Raw genomic sequence first — 20862 nt, 5'->3', positions numbered from 1 at the left:
AAGTGAGGCCTGCACAGAGGGCTGCCACCAGAGAGCTGCAGTAAGGAAGCAACATTGACCACAGCTTTTTTCCAGTATGTTGGTTTAACGCAACCAAAGTCCAAGTAAGGGATAACAGGTATTAAAATGGTGGCGACATCTGTGTCAGTTTAACCAGGCTTTCTAATTTATGCTCCGTACACCCTCACGTAAAAGGTGCATTTGGAGCAACGTCTGACTCAAATTAAATTGGACCAAAACTTCTGTTGTAAAAACACAGAAGAGGAATCCTGAAAGCTATTCTTGTCTCTAACCACTTAATGCCCATTTCATCAAGTCAAGGCCAAAACAGCCCTGAACTCAAAAGACACAGACTCCTCTAGTCGTTAAGGTGTACTGTTAGTATCATGCACTTAGACGTTTGCGTGTTGGCAAACTCCATGGATCAGATTCAGTCTTCCCACATACTTTCCATTGGATGAAATCCGGAGAATTTAGTTCATCCAGGCCACCTCCTTCCTGTGCTCCGTCATCCAGCTCTGATGCTCACATTCCCATAGTCAGCACTTTCAACTGTGGACAGGAGTAAGCATGGGCACCCTGCAGCTATGGAGCACCATACTCAATAAACTGTGATGCACTGTGCATTCTGACACCTTTCTCTCGGAACAAGCATTAACATTTTCAACAAATTCCAGAAGCTCTTCTGTCGGTTCAGACCACTTAGGTCAGCCTTTGATCCATGCCCTCAAACATCAATGAGCTTTTGTCGACAATGACTCTGTCAATGGTTCTCCAGTTTACCCTTTCTGCACTTATGGTTCGTACTTGTCCACAGCAGACTAGTAACTCCCAAAAAGTGCTGCATTGTCTGGGATGCTGTGGCCCAGTCATCGAGCCATCACAATTTGTCTATCTCATCATTACCCTTGCAGATTATTCCTGCTTCAAACGCATCGACTTTGATGACAAAATGTTCACTTGCTGCCTAACATATTCCACCCACTGTGAAAAGATCATCAATGTTTTTCACTTTACCTGTCAGTGGTTATAATGTAATGGCGGATCAGTGTAGTCAAGAAATGTATTCAGCGATGCACTGCCCTAAATCAAAGTCAAATAAATTATACATAAACCAAAGTGGTGAAGCGGCTGTAACATTATTTCAGTGTTTGTCTGTGTAAAAATTATAGGGGTTTAATTTGATCAGAAGCAAAGGGGAAACAATAAGACAAGCTTCTCCAACTACTTGTGTTTATTCTTTCCCTTTTGTAACGTTCTCTTTACAGTTCAACAACTTTACATGCAACATGTTTCTTTAGCTTTGAATTTGTGTCACTCACAGAGAATGTGCTTGAAAAAGAAATAATGAAAGCATATTTACAAGAAATTAGTTTTTTGGTACAATTAAAACCCTGGTTATACGCTTAATAGTACACTCCTCAAGATCCAGATGTTCCCCTTTGTCCTTATTATTATTTAGGAATAAACACCTGCATTCAACACTGGTTTTAATGCACAGTTAAGGAGTAAACATAACTGTAGCATCATTTCTCCTGTTCCTTTTGTTTCCCCTTTACAGTACTTTGAGTGTTCAATTTACTGCCTGTCTGCATTTGACAGAGAATCCAGTCTTGAACTGCAAAGATAAAGGGACAAATCTTATCTCATGTTGCTGTGCCAGCCGAGGCTGTAAAACATTGGTACTTCTGAAGTGAAACACTCTCAGCTGCCATCATTTTGAAGTCTTGGGTGAAGAGTTGATCATCTGTGAGACTATCCACCTTCTTGACTCATGTCACAGGAAATGTGTCAGAGACCAACAGGTAAATGCTTTTCCTTCCGTCTGCCCATGTGTTAGCTGATGAAGTCAGAGTGGTGACAGTCAGTGCTCCAGGGATAAACCCACTCTTATCTTTGAATAAGCTCATTGATTTTCATCCCTTGTGAAGTGAAAATCTATCAAAGTCCATTGTTTTAAACTAGAAAACACTCAGACATAGGTTTGATATCAGCAGAACCACAAAAAAAGATTGTTCATCTGAGCTTTCACTAACAAAAGCAAGTGTGTGCGCTTTAGCAGACTCAGTTCAAATAAACTACAGATTCCTCCTCATAACACCTCTTCCCAGATTCAGTCGTCAGTCCCTCCAGGATTTCGCAGACTTTTTGGGGGATTGTTGCGGCCTAAAATGCCTGAATTCGCTTTTCCCAAAAAATTGCAGTGCATGTTGCAATGTTTTTAGCTGTTTTTTTTTGCAATTAAACTGTGGCAGTAAGCAAAAATTGCAAAAAAAAGTTGTGATTTTCTTTTCATGTCAATTATTTTCTTGCACACACTTTGATGGGATTGACTGATATTTTAACCTGAGCAGAGCAACTTACTTTGTGAGGCATATTCATCTGCCTCAATCTGACGTCTCTCTCTCACATACGCCTTTACACACAATAACCTTTGTTCTCGTGTTGCTCATTTATTGCAACATTATAGTATGTGTTTTAATGAGTTTCTGACTCCAGCTCAAACCTAATTTATAAGCCACCAACCTTCATTGCTTGAGCAGACAGTGTGTCTGTGCTTTAACACACGTTCTCTTCTTTGCCTCTAAGACGAAAGGTGACATTTGCGTTAACATTTTCATGACTTACTGATAGAGGTTTTCTCAGATTCTGACCGATCTTTCCTATTAAAAATTAAAAATGTGCATAGCCATCCACTACTTCCATGCAAATCAACAATTGTTAGCTGCTCAGATTTTTAGGGCTTTGATACTTGCAGAAAACTGCTGATGTTTGCCAGAAGAGCAGAATGTGTGAACGCAAACAGTCCAGTTTTTGGCTTGGACTTCACTCGGAGTTCCTCCTGACACTGTCACACGTCTAAAAAATTTTCTGCAGCAAGTCCGACAGAGGTGATGTGAGAACACACACATCAATGGGAGGAGGGAGTGATGTTTATATGCTGTGACTGATGCACGGTGCATTGACTTAGCAGTTTAAACCAACTTGCTATAATGTTACAAAAGGGGACAAAGTTTAATCATTTAGTCAACTAATTACACAAATCCCTCTTATTTGTAATCTCCTTTTTTTTCTTCTGCTGATTGTTTTTAAGTTATAAAAGCTTGGATGAGATTTTGGACAATGAGCTTCAAGCACTCTATGGTTTATGTTTAAGGCCTGTCTCCATTGCACTTTGTAGTTTTTGTCTTGACCAATGCACCTACATCTCAGTCTCTGCAAAGCAAAACAAAAATGTGATTATTTGCATTTTTTGCTCTTCTATTTTGTGAGGTTGAAGTGAAAGGGCTATTAAAAAGTGGAACTCAACTTTCTGCAGTGGAAGGTAAGACAGGAAAATGAGACAATGCTTTGTTTGTTTTTTTTTATCTCAGTGTTTTTGCATATGCTGCTCATTAAACCATGCGACAAGGCTAACATAAATTCATCTCCGGGCTCAGGATGGTTACACATAACCAAGAGCTGGATTGAGCCCACATTTAAAAATGCTCCATTTAAGCACAAACTAAACAACAAGAAATGCATAGCTCAGCTTCATTGTATCCTTCTTGCCAGTGAGTTTGTGTGTTTATGTGTAAGTGCCTACAGCCCCAGCCAAAAGAAAGCTTATTTATCAAGCCACTATTTGTCAGACTGCTAATCAACCTGATAACCTGCAGCTGTGCCTGCTGCCAGGCTGAGCCACCCTTCACTCTTCACCCATAGCCACTGTTCAACCAGCTTTACTCTCATATTTCTCTTTCACAATCACATAGTAAATCCTCAAACAACCTCAAAGTCTTTTAATATACTACCCAACTGTGAAAGGCTGATTTAAACCTGACCTTGTTGCGGATTACAGCAATAGAAATGAATTATCTATTCAAATTACTGTCATTAATCAGCTTCAACTGCTGGGTTATACACAGTTTTACTCAATCAGAAATTAGCTGGGACATGGCTGTGGCCAGAGATTAAATTCCAAGACCTAAACCAACAACAAAGTCTGGCATTCTTTGAGTGTCTCTTCATTTTGATTTGATTTCGATTTTTGGGATCACGATTCGATTCAGAATCTATTTTTAATTCAAAACAATCGTGGATTCATCTATTTTCGAATTAGTACATTCTTCAGGATCTACTCCAGTCATCTGTGAGGCTGCCTGGCTGAATGTCGCGTTGCTCCGATTGGCATTTTACTGAGTTACAGTTTTAGGGGGGAAAAAAAATCAATTTTTGCAAGTTTTTCCTCCTCAAATGTTAAGTTGAGATGAGTCACATGTCAAAATTTAAAAAGAAGAAATACTGTATAATGAAGCAAGTAAACTGACTAAAAATAGGGGGAAAAGAACCAGGTTTGGTTTCAGCACAGTTGATAGAGAATGACACCTCATAAACAGATGCTGCAGCCCTTGTCCCACTACCAACCTCTCTAACCTCATCACTTGTCACTTAATGCATTAGAAAATGGTAAGAAATAGGGTAATAAACAAATATAAATATGATAGATGAGGATAAGTATTTTGAAAAGTTAAACTGTATGGATTGTGAGTTGTTCTGATTCTAATGAGATGTCTTATGAAATGCTGGAACTTAAGCTTTTTGTTCTCTTTTTATTGTATGACTCAGAGAGTGAGCAATGTTTTGTTTCGTGGTGAAGTTAAAGGGTTGCCTTACTCAGTATGTTCTGAAAAAAGGGAGGGAAAAATAAGCCACAGCTTCGTCCTGCATGTTTTCATTCAGTTTAATCCCAAAGTCAAAAACTGTCCTGTCAAATAAAAGCATAAAGGCAAAACCTACATTTAAAATATATATACTTTTGATCAGGGGCCGTGTGAGGATTTCTTCCTAAATTTTATAGATTCAGTGATTCTTACCAAAAGCTTTGTTTACTACTCTTAAAAACAAATGTTCTTCCTCATAGAAGAGATTTATTTGAAACCAGGAAATGTCTTCATCTGTGTCAACCATTCTTTTTTTTTCTGCCATTTTTTTTTTCTCTTTCGTGTTTTCAACACCCGCAAACAGTCAAATCATGAGTCATCTGCATACCTGCATGCTTTTCCCTTCAGCCAGTGAAAAAGCCAAACCAAATGGGGAAACACTCTAAGGTAAAGTACTTCAACTATTTCAAGAGGTCTCAAACTCCACAGGAGACCAAAACACTGCTGCAGAAAGGCCTAATCAGCTACAAGTGAAAACACCTGTGGGGATATTGTGAGGGCATAAAGGGCCTGTAAGAAATTAATTAAGTTGTCACACAATAAAATTTGACCTCCAGATAACCAAATGATTAATATGGAGTTCAATAACAGTGTATATTATATGTATATATAATGTATATATGTTTTTAACCTGTGTCCATTATCTTTTTTTTCCATCTTGAAGAGGAAATCCACCAAGTATTACTCATCAGACGAGGGCTATGTCCTTTAGATTGGCATTTGAAGAGAGATTATGTCACACTATGGTAAATCAAAGGCTGTCTTTTTTACAAAGGCTCCTTCAAATGCGACCAACGAAGGATCCATCGGGTGCATCTTTTGTGGCACAATACATCCCGAGATTCAATGTGTACCATTTTTTGTTTGGACTTTAATTTAAAATCAAAGTCTGCAATTACAATTATAAATTGACACAGAACACACTTACAGAGTATGAATGCGGTAATAAAATGAGTTAATAGCGCTTTTGTTGACTGTTCTTGGGACCATTTTGTGGGCCCATGTGATGTCACTCTGTTGTTTCGAGCTGAAGACTAGAAAATAAAAATTCTAAACTGGGGGATGGGAAGTTAGAAATAAGTGAGTATCAGCAGTTAAGATGCATTGTGGGTAAGGTATAGGCTCCAGGTAGCCCTAACCCTAGATAGCTTTTTTCACATATAATCTCTTTCGTGGTAGACTGCAGAAGGAGTTTTCAGGGAAAAACAAATTTATGAAGACAAAAGTTCTTATTGAGCAGTTTACTGGACTTTGGTGGTATGAGAATACCATGCTGTGTGTCGAGTAGCATGGGAGCTCTCTCACTATACATTAAGGGGTTATTCAGTATTTATTAGAGATGTTGCATTTCTGAATAAATTCCTTTTATCACTGTGTTGCAGGTTGCATGTTTAGCCATACTATTGTGCTTGCTGCACATCTCAAATAAGCAAATGTTTTCATGTGGATGTTACTTAATATTCTAGTCCTGCTTTGCACATACATCCATCATTTCCACATACAGGCATTTTGGAGAGGTCCCTATAGATTCATTCTTTGTCCTTGTAAGTACCCTTGGTTGCGGTCAAAAACAATATGGCAATCATCAATTCTGTGTCACCATTGTGATGCCAAGACACATGTTTGAGTGCATTCATACCAGTACACACCATCTGGAGTCTTACATTGACTAAGCGTCAAACCACAGACAAACAGTCCATCAACAGATTGATAGGACGCACAGGCCAGTATAATGGTGTTGCATATGTGCATGACACATAGCATGGACCAGGAGTTTATTAAAGAAAGTAGACAGAGCAGCTGTTGTAAAAGCACAATCCTTATTCTGTAAATTATTTAAGATTTCCATTGCAGCGACCTCGTAACTCCAATTTATCACATCATATTAAGGAAACCTTCTAAAGATGATTGAAAGACATTGTAGAATAATTTAATTCACTGTATGCTGAATAGATTTGATACATTTACTTCTGTTTTTTTGTTTTTTTCAAACAAAAGACAAAACACTCCACTAATACATTATAACATAAATCTGCAAACTCATGATAGTGTACTATACAAAATACAGGACAGGAAGGTGTGGAGGGTAATACATGTAAAGATTCGATCAAATCATATAACCTATTTTCCAAGTACAGTCTTATAAAGTTCTAGGGTCCTTCAGCTCCACAGTCAAAGTCAAAGAGGGTTGAGGCTGCCCATCCCATGAACTCTTTTTACTATTGTCAATGCTTTTAGCAATTTGGTTTATGTATTTACCAATCCATAATAATAATACACGTCACTGCCAAAAAGGAGAATTAATGTGATAATTTGTTGTGTGACTGTATGTTTCTTAGACTGATACCAAGAAGGCAGACAAGTAACAGAGTGATATTTTTACTTTGAGATTGAAAGAGTCTTGAGATTCCAAAATCTTCTCTCAGAAGGCCAATGAGGTGGATCACTGTTCCTGCCACACCACAGCCATGCCAGCAAAAAATGTAAGAGGGAATTATGTATTTTTATTCATCTGCTTGCCTAATAGACGACCTATGTATAATTAATTTAAATTATTCTGTATCTTCAACATGTTGTGTTTTTTTAAAAGTCTCTCACTCTGCAGTGGTCAGGGATATGCCCAAGTCGCTCTTCTATTGGTGTTTGAGGGAGGATGAGCTGTTAGAGCAGGCAGAAAACAACAACGTTTTAAAACTCATTTCCTCCCTGAAGAAATTGTCCAAATTCCAATCAAGCAATGTTTTGAAATAAGGAACCTCAAGATTGATTTTATTTGTAAGTACGGGAAAAAAGTTGACATCATTTGAATCAAAACCATTTTTCAACTTGATAAAGGCTTTCATATCACCGCCTCTGTTTTAATGTACAATATGATAATGGAAGAGTAAATTGATTTTCCCATTCTGAAATATCAATGACTTTGAATGAATAATGTGTGTCAGAACAAAGTCAGAAGTGTACACATTTAAATAGACACAAATGTTACCTTGAAGGGTCAAAAACGGTTTATACATTAACTGAGCAATTTTGTCCGAACATATCCAAGTAGTACAAAGTAGTGCCATGTGCTATGAGTATACATTGATTTGTTTTGGCCTCTGAAATATGAAAACTCAGTTAAACATTCATCTTATTTATTGAACTGCTGCTCGCATGTGCTACAGGATTAAACAGGTTAATATAATATGGAATATCTGTCAAATCTTAGTTCATGCAAATTCAATACATTAGAGCTGTAATTTACAATGTAATCATCTTATGGAGTGGACCTGGCAGATTTAAGAGCTGAATAATGAGCTTTAATGGCAAAGTAAGTGGCTTCTTTCCTGGTTGGTATTTCAAAGAAAATTGTCTTTGTTCTGTCTTCAAAAGGGAAACAGGTTTGTTACTCTGCTTTTGTGGGTGTGAGAAAGTCTATTTAATCCATGGAAAAAAGGATGTAAACACCTCTCGGGGGAAGTTATGAAAGGAGGCTCATAGTACCTCTATTTCGCTAAAGAGACCCCAGAGCCCCAAGGCAATACTCCCTTTATTCTATTCTTTGACTTTGTGAGCGTAATATTTTCATATTATTGATAAATCACATTTTTTAAACAAAACAAACCGCAAAAAAGAGAAGGTGTTTCACAAAAAAGGAATATGAGTCCCTTTTCCTTTAAATTCACAGTGAGGAATCCATTTTAGCCCAGCAGCTAAAATAAAAACCCACTGCAACAACATCAGCACAGGCATCCAATAGCTTTCTTTACAATTGGCTCAAATGGACTCGAAATGGAGTCATTTGGATCTCTCAGGCTATCCAAGCACATGCCTGTCTCTGGGAGATGGCTTGAGGGGATTTTTAAGTCTTACTCTCCATTCAGCATAAAACAATAAAAAAAAGTCCTTTCAATCTTGGCGCAACTCAAAAGAAAGCACATGGAGGAAAAGAAGCAGTAATGAGAAGACAAGTAGATTTGGTTGTCCAAACAAAAAAAGGTTAATAGCTTAAGTGTTTGGAGCTCTTTACAGGAGGAAAAAGTGACCTGTCACAAACTGTCTGGGGCAGCCAGCATCCTAACTCAATTTCCTGGCTACTGATCAAGATGGGATTGGATCAACTTAACTTGATGTAGGTCAACAGAATTGCAATTTTAGCCAGAGATTGGTCGTCATATTATTAAACCCCGCCTGTACTGTAAGTGCTAGTGCAGTTCAACTTTTTTACTCTTTTCATCCAATGCAATTATTATTATTTTGAATTGTAGAGGCATCATCTTGTACAATTCATTCCTATTGCATGTTAAAACTATGTTGTTGCAGCATCTACTTCAATGAGTCAAAGATACAATAATTCACAGCGCTGTTATTTTCAGTGATTCAAGGTCATACAATGAATCCAGGAGAAAGGAGACAAAGGAGCTAAAAAATATAAATAAAAACAAGGTGAACTCTGATTCACCTTTTCTTGTTGTATGAATTGTGTACTTTGGAGAGATCATCGTTGTGAGCTTTAAGTTTCATGTGAAGATATTTATAATTAAATATTCTGCGAATTGGTGTAAATGTTTTTTGGCATGCTGCGATTTCCAGAGAGGGATTTTATGTCAATTTTTTACAAGATATAATGAAGAGAATCCACTCCCCTTTCGGCAAAAGTGTCCCCTCCAGTCTGATAGTGTTGCACATAATAGGATTATGCAAGAAGAGACTGCGTGTGATGGAGAGAAGGGTAGACTAGCATGATTTACAAGCCTGACAGGAACAATTAGGAGGTATATGCTCAGTGGGCTATTACTCAACACAGACTAAATGAAAAGCCTGCCTTTCATTTACATCAATGCAGCCACGAGGGGAGCAAGTGGAAGAGGGAGCCGGAAAGGACTACTCTTTGTTTCCATCTGGGGAGCCTATTAAAAACTAAAATAGTCCCTTTGTTTATATTTTTTCATGTTACGTCAAACTTTTTTGGCACGGACATGACCGCTGCTCTTTTTTGTCCTAGGAGCTATTATGTTGATAGTCTCTTGACAGAAGTCATGTAACAATGTATACTGGATATGAAAGTAAAAAAAAAAAGCTAAAGCAGTTGCTCATTAATTGCTTAATATTCATTTTGTATAGACCATTAAAAAAAAACCTAGTAAAAGATGGCCATTTCCTTAAAAGAGAGATTTGTAGTGCAATGGAATGAGCTGGACATCAAAGTGAAAGATGACAGGGTGCGTATTGTTCAAAACAGCTACTGAATAATTATTCATTTTAGAGGGCCCTGCTGTATCCATCTCCATTATCATCCTTTCTGTATAACATAATCAGGCAGTATTTATTTCTGCATGAGTGAGCCCCGGTAAGATAAAAGTCTGCAAACAGGACAGCAGTGCAAGAGGCAATTAGAGCAGCTGTAGTGTTTCTAGGCTTGCCTCGTGGGTCACGTGTAAATGCAGCATCGAGGGACTCCCTGCAGCTCCTGTCCCCACATCTCCTGAATAAATGAAGTGATATCTTTCAAAAAGAAAAAAAAAATAACAGCTGATATTGGTTGACAGCTGATCAGAGTACAAGGGGGATGGTGTATGTTGATGTTTGAATGACTGTGTTTGTGTGTGTGTTTGCTCATGTAAGGCTCGAGCATACTGATGAAGAGTCCGGGCATTGATTCATCTTTGTCATACAATAAAGAGGAGACGGAGGGTTTAAGCAGGACTCTTTTTGGTTTAATCTCACTCCCACTTGCTCATGCAGGATTTTGGGCTATTAGCTTCTGAAAAACATCGCTCCCCTACGCTTCCCTCTGAGATTTTGATCACAGCCACCTCTAATTTATTAAAGATGATTCAAAGGACACCTCTATTCAGGCAAACCTGCAAGCTTAGTGATGTGAAGGACATGATCATCCAGTCCCCTACTAAACGTTATCGAACAAGCATGGAAGTGATGGAAAAACAAGTTTTTGTGACAATATGTGGCCAGGTTGACTACCTCTGTGTTTATTTCAAGCACGTTGAAAGAGTTGCTTTTGTTATTCAGTCAAAGATTCACATTGTGGTTTTTTTCTGAGTTTTGATACTAGGCTTAAACGGAAAAACTGTCATGAAAGAAATACATGCTGGAAGTGTGATTTCTTCTTTTTAATAAATTGGAGCCTCTTGTTTCCTGGCAATGTTTGATGCAAAGAATGTGTTTCTCATTACCTTTTTCTCATACCATCTCAAGCCTGTGCAAACACAAGCACTAACCCACTGCACCCAGCTTTAAAACATAGTGGCCAAATGTTGCAATTACAACTGCCCAGACATCATACTGTACAAAGATCATATCTACAAAGAAACATATTGACCAGAGTAGTTAAGCCTCACCAACATCAGAGACTTTCTTTCCATATTGAATGTTTTAAGCACTCAAAAAACTTTAAAGATTGTTTACTTAATCCTTTTCTTGTTTGATCTTTATTATATGAAACAGTGTCTAAAGTTATCTGTATAATGTCTTATTGTTATTACATCATCCAATGTACAAAGGGGCAGAGGAGAGAGGTAAAGGCTAGTGAAAACATTGCCTTCATGGTTACATAATTGGAAACCTCCTGCTTCTCATGCCGGAACAGCCAATTTGCCTGCGACCTGTGTCACACAACTATAATTATCTCCAGCCAATTAGAGAGACACATCTTTAGCTCAGCCTACAGCTGGTACTGTGAGTTTACTTTTCCAGGGATGTTCCCTTTTGATGTGAGCTCTTTTAATCAGGATTGTGTTGTCCATGGCAATCAAAGCTGCTGCCCCCCCCCCCCCCCCCCCAAAAAAGAAGTTTAAATTGGGGATTTTTCTGCTGAGTCACAGCAGCTGAATGTGGGTGAACATCTGTAGTAAGCCTTTCTAACATTTAATCAGCAGGAAAGATCAGTCGAAATTCAATGTCCGAGTTAATCATTCAAAACGTAAAAAGTTGATGTTAAACAGTGAATTTGCGATGTCTCTGTTAAAACATTCTCTTTATTTTTAAAGGTTGAAATTTCAATTTTTAATTTAATTAGAGACATTTGAGATCGCAAAGGGCTATGGGAAGAAAAACATAAGGAAACAAACTTTCTGAAGGGGGGGACAGCAGGGCTTGGCTCAGGCTGCTGACACATGGGAGGGAGAATTCTGAGCCAGTGAGCTGTGGTAAATTTGGCAACTATTTTAGATTTAGTGTTAGTATTTAGACAAAAATGAGTCTAACTGTAACTCGTCTTTTAGTCTTTTGAATAGTTAAAAAAAGTCTTAAACAATGACAACTCAAAGCTTTCCAGTGAAGTATTAGTCTGCAAACTCAAATGTTGTCAAAGTTTATATAATCACTGATTTATTTTTAACTTATCAAGGTCTCATCTTAGTCATGGAAAAATTCATCCTCAAATGTTTTGTTGATAAAAATAACACTTTAAGAAATCATTGAGGGGGTGGAAAGCTATTTTGGGGAAACCCTGAACAGAGTTTAGAAAGAGGGAGCACAGCTCAAACATCCTGGTAAGCTTGACCCAAATCTCTGGCAAAAGTGGATGAGCTGGTGGCCAAGAATCTCCTCAGTGGCAAAACTCCAGGATTAGATTGACCTTGACTTGCTGAAGGATTTTGACATGTTTTTGCTTTCATGACCTATGTGTCTCTTCAGTTTTAGTTTTTGAGGGTTTAAACAGTGCGTGTTGAGTCACAGACCCTAGAAAAGGTTCCCAGAAGGACTAGAGGGTATATGGTCCAATTCTCTGCAGGAGTACCGGGGGTGTTTGAGGTGCTGTGAGTTTTACTAAAAGCCACAAAATGTGCTGTTTCTATATCCACATATAACTTATATCAAGTTCCACACTGTGTTGCCTTTCATCCGGTTCGCCCCATGTCAAGGATTCTTTTTGTTATTTTCAAGGATAGGAGGGGAGGAGAATGTCTGATTTGGAACCCAATGTTGTGGGATTCCTCAAACTGACAGTTCCACAAGGTACAGGGGTGTTTCTTGGCCAAGTGTGAAGTAGTTGTGATGAGAGCACTTCCTTGCCAAAGCAAATGGTACTCGGCCGGAAAATTCAGGATTGCTTCCATTGCTGCCGCAAATACAAGAGTTCAAGCAGGGCTCGACATTATAACTGGCCCACTGGCATGAACTATGTCAATCATTCATCCGGTTGCACGTTCAACTGGCCCGCTCAGCCCAGTTAAAATACTGCCTGAAAAAAAAAAAAAGGAAGACAGACAGACAGATATTCTCAATTTCAAAGTGCTTCATGCCATATTGGTGTTTTGTCAGTAATTATTAAGAGAACTTTGCACTAATCACTGCTACAACATCAGCGTATCATAAGTGATTGTGAACACGTGTAGCACAGTTAAAAGCCAAAAGCTTCACTGCTGTCACTCCGGCGAGTGCACCCGCTACACTCTAATTGTATACTCACAAGCGGATTTTAGCGCAGGTCTTTGCAAATAAAAAAAACGTGTTTGGTAAAACGGTTTCAAAACTATCAGATGCCGACAAAAAACGGGCTAAAATCAGCATTGAAAGAAAAATAATCACCAGACTATTATACCTGATATTCCCAAATTATATGACAACCATAGTACAATCACTCTGGAAGCCAGAGAAAAACTGATTTAGCTTCTTGTTATTGCAATTTGCCAGGTTAAAGCAGTCTGCGTTTTTACAAACTACCAGCAGGACATTGCAGAAAATAATAAGCGATGGTATGGTGTACATGTTTGTGCACAAATATGTCAATGGGCATTGGACTGTAATTATCAGTGGGGTTTATATGTCCAGAGAGATCCGCACTGACTGTTGAAGAGCATTCAGTGTAAACCCAGTGATGAGTAAGCACTTCCAGTATTGCTCTTGACAGATCTGACAGCTTCTCTCCAATAATACCGAGCAGAAACTTCATCTCAAGGGTGTATGAATTTAGACAGATTATTGGGAGAGTGATTCAGAACTGCCATTATTAAGTCTTCAATGCAATCTGCTTTGATTCGATGGGACTGTCTTGAACAGAGGTAGCGAGAGACAAAGTCTGAAAACTATCCCAGCTGATGTAGAAAAGCAAGAGGCATTTCAGAGTAAAATCAATCTTCCACTGCATGCGGTGTAGCACAGATATTATGACTGAGCACATGGGAAGTCAAGAATGCAGGGACATGGAGAACTGAAAAAAATGAAGGGATAGCGAGTGGCTAGAAAGCTGGTGGGAAGTGGTTTCAACCCTAGAGCAGCTGATATATTCATGCATCCCCGTGATTAGAATTTATATTTTGCTGCTGCAGTTCGAACGGCAGTTTCTTCTGTTCCAGGTAATGTGTATTTGCAGGTCTGTGTATGCATGTGAATCACTGAGTGCATATAATATGATATTAAATGCGGCCTATGATGTGAATTTGGATGTGTTGTGATGTTGGCGTGTGTGCCTAATGCTCACCATATCTTAATGGCTGGCTACAGGTCGTCACGCATCACATAAGTTTCCATTTGAAAATGACTGCCATATGTTGAGCTTAATACTATTATTATAACTATGGAGTCTGACATCACATGATTTTTTTTTACTTAAACACAAATTTCATTAAGAGTATTTTCCTGCATTTGTTGACTATTATTTTTGAGCACCCTCTGCTTGAAAGAATGTTGTACCACGCTAACACACACCATTGACTTAAGCTGTTTTCAATTTCACTAGAGACAATGGAGAAGCTCAGTTAACTTCCCTCACAGAGTAATTTGGCCCCAAAATAATTGGCCCTCTATGTCGGTGAGTAGCCCAGCAGTAATTGGGATTTCTAACAAAAGCTTTAGGGGCTGAGCAAACAAAAAAAAAATAAAAAATGAAATTCTCTCATTTTTTTGGATAGGCAGTTGAAGATGATACAGTTAGGTCGACAACTCAATGATGAGTAACATTTGAGATGAGCAACAAAAAAAAAGGCCTCAAATATCTATGCAAATTGATTAAAACAGTGGGCTCTTTAAGATTTAGCAAGTGACAATATTGGGGGAGGTCTCCGGAAGTATAATATGAGAGTTTTTCAGGAGATTTCTGCAAGTGTGAAAGCCCCATAAATCTCATGTAAATACCATGCTTATTTAACGTACAAGATTAAAGACCCTATTGGTTGTTTGGGAATCATGAAACACTGCATTCTTGGGCAATGAAGTATCGTAAATCATTACTCAAAGATGCTGTGTCAAGGGGTTAATCTCCTGATATATACAGTACAGTGCAGTGTCTGGTTCACTAAATGGCCAGTGGGGTTAGAGACCACTGAGAGAGCATATGATCTTAAATGAAAAATCTGACGAGTAACAGTGATTTAATTTGGATGAGCAGAGATGACTTTTTCACGCATGAGGAAACTTCAAAGTCTTATTTGGTGACTCACAGATGACAGTCCAATGAGATTGGCGTTCTGAGCTTTTTATATCAAAGCCCTAACTATACATGTGTGATTAACATTTTTTTCATCTTCTTTATTGAGTATTGTTCTCAGCTCATCTCTTACAGCAGGCAACAAACAGTGCGTATCTTTTCACTAATTCCACATAATATTTTCTGCACCTCTGTGCTATCTCGAGAGGCATACTTTTTATTTTTTCTGACGAGATAAAACCACTGCGAAGCTAATCACAGCTGAAAACATCTGATAAGTCACAACAATGTGCACTGCCATAGAAACAAACACCGTCACATCTTAAGTAGTTCATGTGATGAGAAACGAGAGCCAAGCACATCTAGCATCACTGGGGCTCAGAGATCATTTCTCACTTTGAAGTGTGTTGTCGACCAGAGCCCACATTTGGTTTTGACACACACTGGGAGCACATAAAATCTGGGCCATTATGTATTTAATGAGTGAAAATGAAGAGGCAACACACTCGTCCAACCATAACCCAAAAGCCCCTGTCACGAAACTGTTACTCTCTAGACTCTGGAGGCAGGATGCCAGTACTGCTGCAGGGACTCACACATAAATGCCAATATTGAGACCAATATGTGCATGATGTGCAAACGATGTATTACCTGCTATGTGGTGTGACTAAAAAAGCTGCCCTATATGAAGAACACTATGGTGACTTTGCCTCTTGCATAGATTGTCTGCAGAGCTGACTGCCTCGGTGCTATCGCTGTAAAAAAAGACCCTTAGCACTCACACAACACTCTAACCGCAATTTATGCTGGCAAGCTAACAGGAACGACATAAATCAGTGGAACAAAGCAATCAACGTGCTTACAGGGAGACAAAATACATTTTACATTTGGCATTGTTAATTGTTATTATTATTATTGTATTTATTTAACCTCTGCAATACCATGAATAAATGAAGACCCATATGGATAAAATTATAGACTTTCAAACCAAATGTTTAAGGCCTTAAAGTAAGATTTTTAAGTCCCTGCGGTTACTCTGCATTACAATATGAAGGATATAGCTCCAGCCCAAGCATGAGGTTGATTTATCTCGAAACCTATTCGATCAATTTCCAGGAAATTTGGAGTTGCCATTGATTGTAATTCTAGGAATAAATGCTGAGAATTATGACTGACTGATGTCTGATGCCATCCTGGGCCACAATTTCAGTTTCTGATATTTTCTAAATACATTTGACACAATATTCCCATAAATCTCTGCTTTCATTTTGAAAACACTTAGCACACCTACTGTAAGCTATCTCATGTTTCATCTTCAAAAGTCAATAGAAAATACATCAGTCAATATTTCTGCAATCCTATCCTAACTATCTTGAAGTACAAGTCTTCTTTCAATCTTTTCATGGAATATTTAAATCAGTTTTCAACTGAGATGTATCTGAGGGTAACTATTACGGACCAGCTTGTCTTTATAGGAAAATAAAACCTTCATTAAAAAACAGTTTCTCATTCTCAATCTGTCATTTGTTGATCCAGTGAAAGCATGCAGCTCATGTGCAGCGCTGAGTCCCAAATGCCAGATTAGCTGTGTTTGAACGTGGTCACAGGAGGACTGGGCACAGGGTGCATATGCAAATAGATTTACAGACAAGCAATTACACTGAGAACTCCTCAAACAAGAGTAGGTCCCCATCGGAGAGACCTGCCATTTCTGCATGGAGAAGGCAAAGAGTGAAATTTAAGCTTGGATAAGAATATCCGTTGGATCATATTCTGGCTGAGTCATGCCTTTGGTACGGTTAGGAGGGGAAATATAAGACATAGGCTTATTAGTAATTATGTGTACACAATGATAAATAGGTACCCACTTATCATCTAAAGCGAAAAGGGAAATTATGTGTTATATGAAAATTAGGTGCTATTACATTGATTATTTGTTGCTTGTTTATGTGCCTGTGTTGTAAAATGGAAATGAGTTAAACAGCATTAGCGTTGGCTTCTCTGTGGGAGTTTTTACAGACAGTTAAGCCAATTTTCCAGAGACATGAGTAGTGATTAATGATGCTGTGTTTTTAATGCTATTTGTTGGGATAATACTGGAGTGGCAGTTTGATCAAAATACTTGGAGCAGGAGTCAAAGCGCTAGGACCCTCTATGTCCTTAACAAGGACAATATCATTTATCAGTACGGCCGTTTGGGAATGACGGCCGTCTGTATTTAACGAAGCATGCAGGGGTTGTGTGTTAATGTGTTTTCGTCTATGTGGCCTGAGTGGGAGGTGGAGGATGCGTGTGTGTCCATAACTGTGTGTTCACATATAAAACAAAAACTCCAGAAAGCGTAATTATTCAGTGATTGGAAGAGATGGTATATGTGCTGGGCTTAAGATCTAAAGCCACTCTATGGCCTTTGCTATTCTGATGTTTTGTGTTATATATAGGGCCAAATTTTGGGTCAATTTGGCTAGGTGACAGACATGCAAAGCTACTGGACCTTGATCAGTTTGTCATCCATGGCTTTTATGATTGATTACATTTATGATTCAAACACTTTGGTTAGGCTTGGCTAATTAAAGAATAATGATAATTATCGCAATATAACTAATTATCGTGAGTCTGTGACTTACTGGCCTACTGCTTGCGGAGGATCTGCTAACACTCGTTTGGGACATTTGGTCATTTCTTTCGTGTTCTAACAATATGTTTCAAATGGTAGAGAAAATGGTGGAGTTGCCCATTTTAGCCTCACACGTCTTCTGGTGTTATTATAGGTTTAAATCTATTAAACATTTGTTATATTTATATTCAGAAAAATAATATCACGATAAATAGTTATATTGCGATAATTATCATTATTCTTTCATTACCCAGGCCTAACCGAAGTGTTTGGAATATAAATATGATCAATCATAAACGTCAGGGGATGGCAAAGTTGTCAGGGTCCAGTAGCATTGCACGTCTGTAGCCTAGGCAAGTTTTGTGCCTGTCGATCCAGAAAATATTGACATAGAGAGAGAATAAGAAGGAACTGAATCTGCCTTGTATCACAAGGGGAAAGTACTGTAAGGTCACTAAAGCCATCCTTAATATCCTTGAGGCATAAGTGTTAGACCATTGCTGTGCAACTTGTCCCATAGACTCCAAATCATTGTCCACATATATTTTCAGCAGGTGGAGTCACAACTGTGAGGCACCCTCTCATAGTAAGAAAGTCCTTGTTAACTCAATGCTGTATGCAGTGATCTCCATTGTTGCGATCCCCATGTGTCTGCTGCATACAGTGCGAAAACAGTCATGAATAATTTAGATAAAAGATAAAAATGTATGTTTACTGCTTTGGCTGTTTCATATGCTAATGCAAACATGACTCTTTTACCAAGGGATGCTCTGTGGATCTGAGAGAATCATTTGACAGTGCATACTTTCCTCACCTTTGAGATTTTGAGGAACTCAACAGAGACTGTGGAAATCAACCGGAAGAAATAGAATAGTGTTTGTGTCTGAACTACAACATTTTCCCTAAATCTTTTATGCAACATCTGCTGTTTTTCTCTTCACACGTTGTCACTTTCCACAGTCTTGAATCAGTTTCAATAAAGTATAACCACTTTACAGTCTCTGCATGTACAGTGGCCCAGAGGCTCCAGCTGTCCTTGGGGATTCAAGCATAATGGATGGCTAAGCTGACAGTCATCAGCAAGCAGTGAGGGCTTTTTTTGCATAAATCTGGAAACTCCCAATACAGCCTTTGGCAGGTCAATAAACAGCAAAGTAGAGAAGGAATTGTGTGGAGGAGGGGTATTTTCCCTACTTGTCAACTCTGTGTTGATTGGAGTTGGTACTGAGGGGGTGCTGTGGTTACTAGGGTGTTGGATCAGTATGCACAAAGTAAGCACAGTCAGAAGTTTGTCATAGGAGTATGAACAGGAAGGGCCGGGAGGTGAACTGACAATTAAATCAATAACACAGCAGTCAGCAGATCCCCGCACTGGCTTCTGCTCCTGAGGAAAAACATGTATGAAAAACCTTCAGGTCAAGGAAAGTTACATTTGGTCATCTGTCATCTCCTACCTGTATCTCAACAAGTCAATAATAGTTCAACAGATACAGACAAAAAAAGTAAGTGTGCCTGAAAACAACGACTTGACTTTTTAACACCTCGAGACGAAAAGCTCTATGATCTTTCTCCTGCAGTAAATGAGTCAACGTGACATTGCACTTCAACAGGCTTTATCTGTAAAAGATGCATTGGCATAGTGCTGTATATAAAAGGCGTCCATGACATGATGTAGAAAGGACACTGGAGATATTTTTGCAAATTTTTAAACCACGGTATCAACTAAGATGGATAAAAAAGCCTACTAGGGAGCAGAGTGGAGGTGGAGGCTTTGCGACTAGAGGACAACTTTGGTTTGCTTAGTAATCCCATTTTCCTTTATCTGATTTGGTAAATCCTTGACTTTCTTTAGCTGACAAGGTTGTATTGGTCTTTCAAGACAAGTCGACTGATTCAGCTTAAAAACAGAATTGTAGCAAAACAGCTTTTTGCACCTCTCTCTGTCTGGTCAACAAAAATGTATTTATTAATTTAAGAGACATTGGTGTTTAGTTTTACAACAGTAAGGGTATACAAATGTAATTTCAAATTGTTTCTGCAAATAAAGTGAGCTTTGTATAACTTTAAGAAAGACAAGAAAACCAGACAATAACTGTGTTGCAAAGAAATGTGTTCATAGCAAATCTATTCCTAACAGAAGATGTATACTAAATAATGTGACTGTGTAAAAAACTATTACAGAGCAAACAGCTTTTCTTTCACTCTAATTTAGAATAATAATAATAAGAATAACTTGTTTCACCATCACAATTGCGGTGTGCCAATGTGTCACAGTCTCATCACAGATAGTGGAATGTCAGTTTAGCGTCATGCCACCACTTTATTTTAGTTGTTTGATGCAAATCAAAACCACCAATTTTCTTGTTTCCATGACAAATCTACAATAAAAGTCTGATACCACCAGTGAACTGACCACTGTGTGTGCAGTCTGTGACCCCTGCATGTTAAAAAGTACAGACGAGTTACGGTGCTGCTGCGGTCACAGATACATTCACATGATGCTCAAGGCAGACCATTCATTACAGATTTGAAAGGAATATTGCTGCTATCAGCAGCCCCTCTTCTCGCTGCTAATTACAGCTCTGGCCACATACGTGGACTATTAGCTGAGCAGATAGACTGCAGATTGTTGACTTTTAGCTTTTACACTCCCAGTGCACACGGTGAAATTCTGTGAGTCACAGCGTGAGTGATTACAGGGCTAGTCATGAGGACTAAATGTAACTTTGAACAATGTTAGAAATGGTTCATGACTTATAGGTAACACAAAAGCAAGCTTTAAGTTTATTTGTACAGTTTATAATGACAAATGATGCTCCACCTGACGTCTTCACAGCTTTTGTCTTTCCACTCTGTTTGTGTCAATGGCTGTCAAAGGACCCACTGTGTGATAAAGGTCGGAGACAGCACTCAGAAAATGACTTAAAGACTCAAATGATAACAAGTAAAATTGTTTGAGTGATATGTTAATTGATAAAAAAAGACACTGCATTTATCTGGTTGAATTTCTTTTTTTTTTTTTTTTTGTCAGTGCCTGTTGCAGAAAGATACCATAATGTACCAATGTCATTCATTTGTATATTTAAAGGAAGGGTTGGTAGTTTTCGAACACGCTTTGAGAGTGGGTGTCATGGTTCGGTTCTGTTTCATCTTTTTAGTTTTCATGCTGTCCTTAG

This window comes from Symphodus melops (genome assembly GCF_947650265.1).
Source record: "Symphodus melops genome assembly, chromosome: 15".
Lineage (NCBI taxonomy): Eukaryota > Metazoa > Chordata > Actinopteri > Labriformes > Labridae > Symphodus > Symphodus melops.
The sequence above is the reverse complement of the archived record's forward strand: the minus strand, read 5'-3'. Positions refer to the sequence as shown.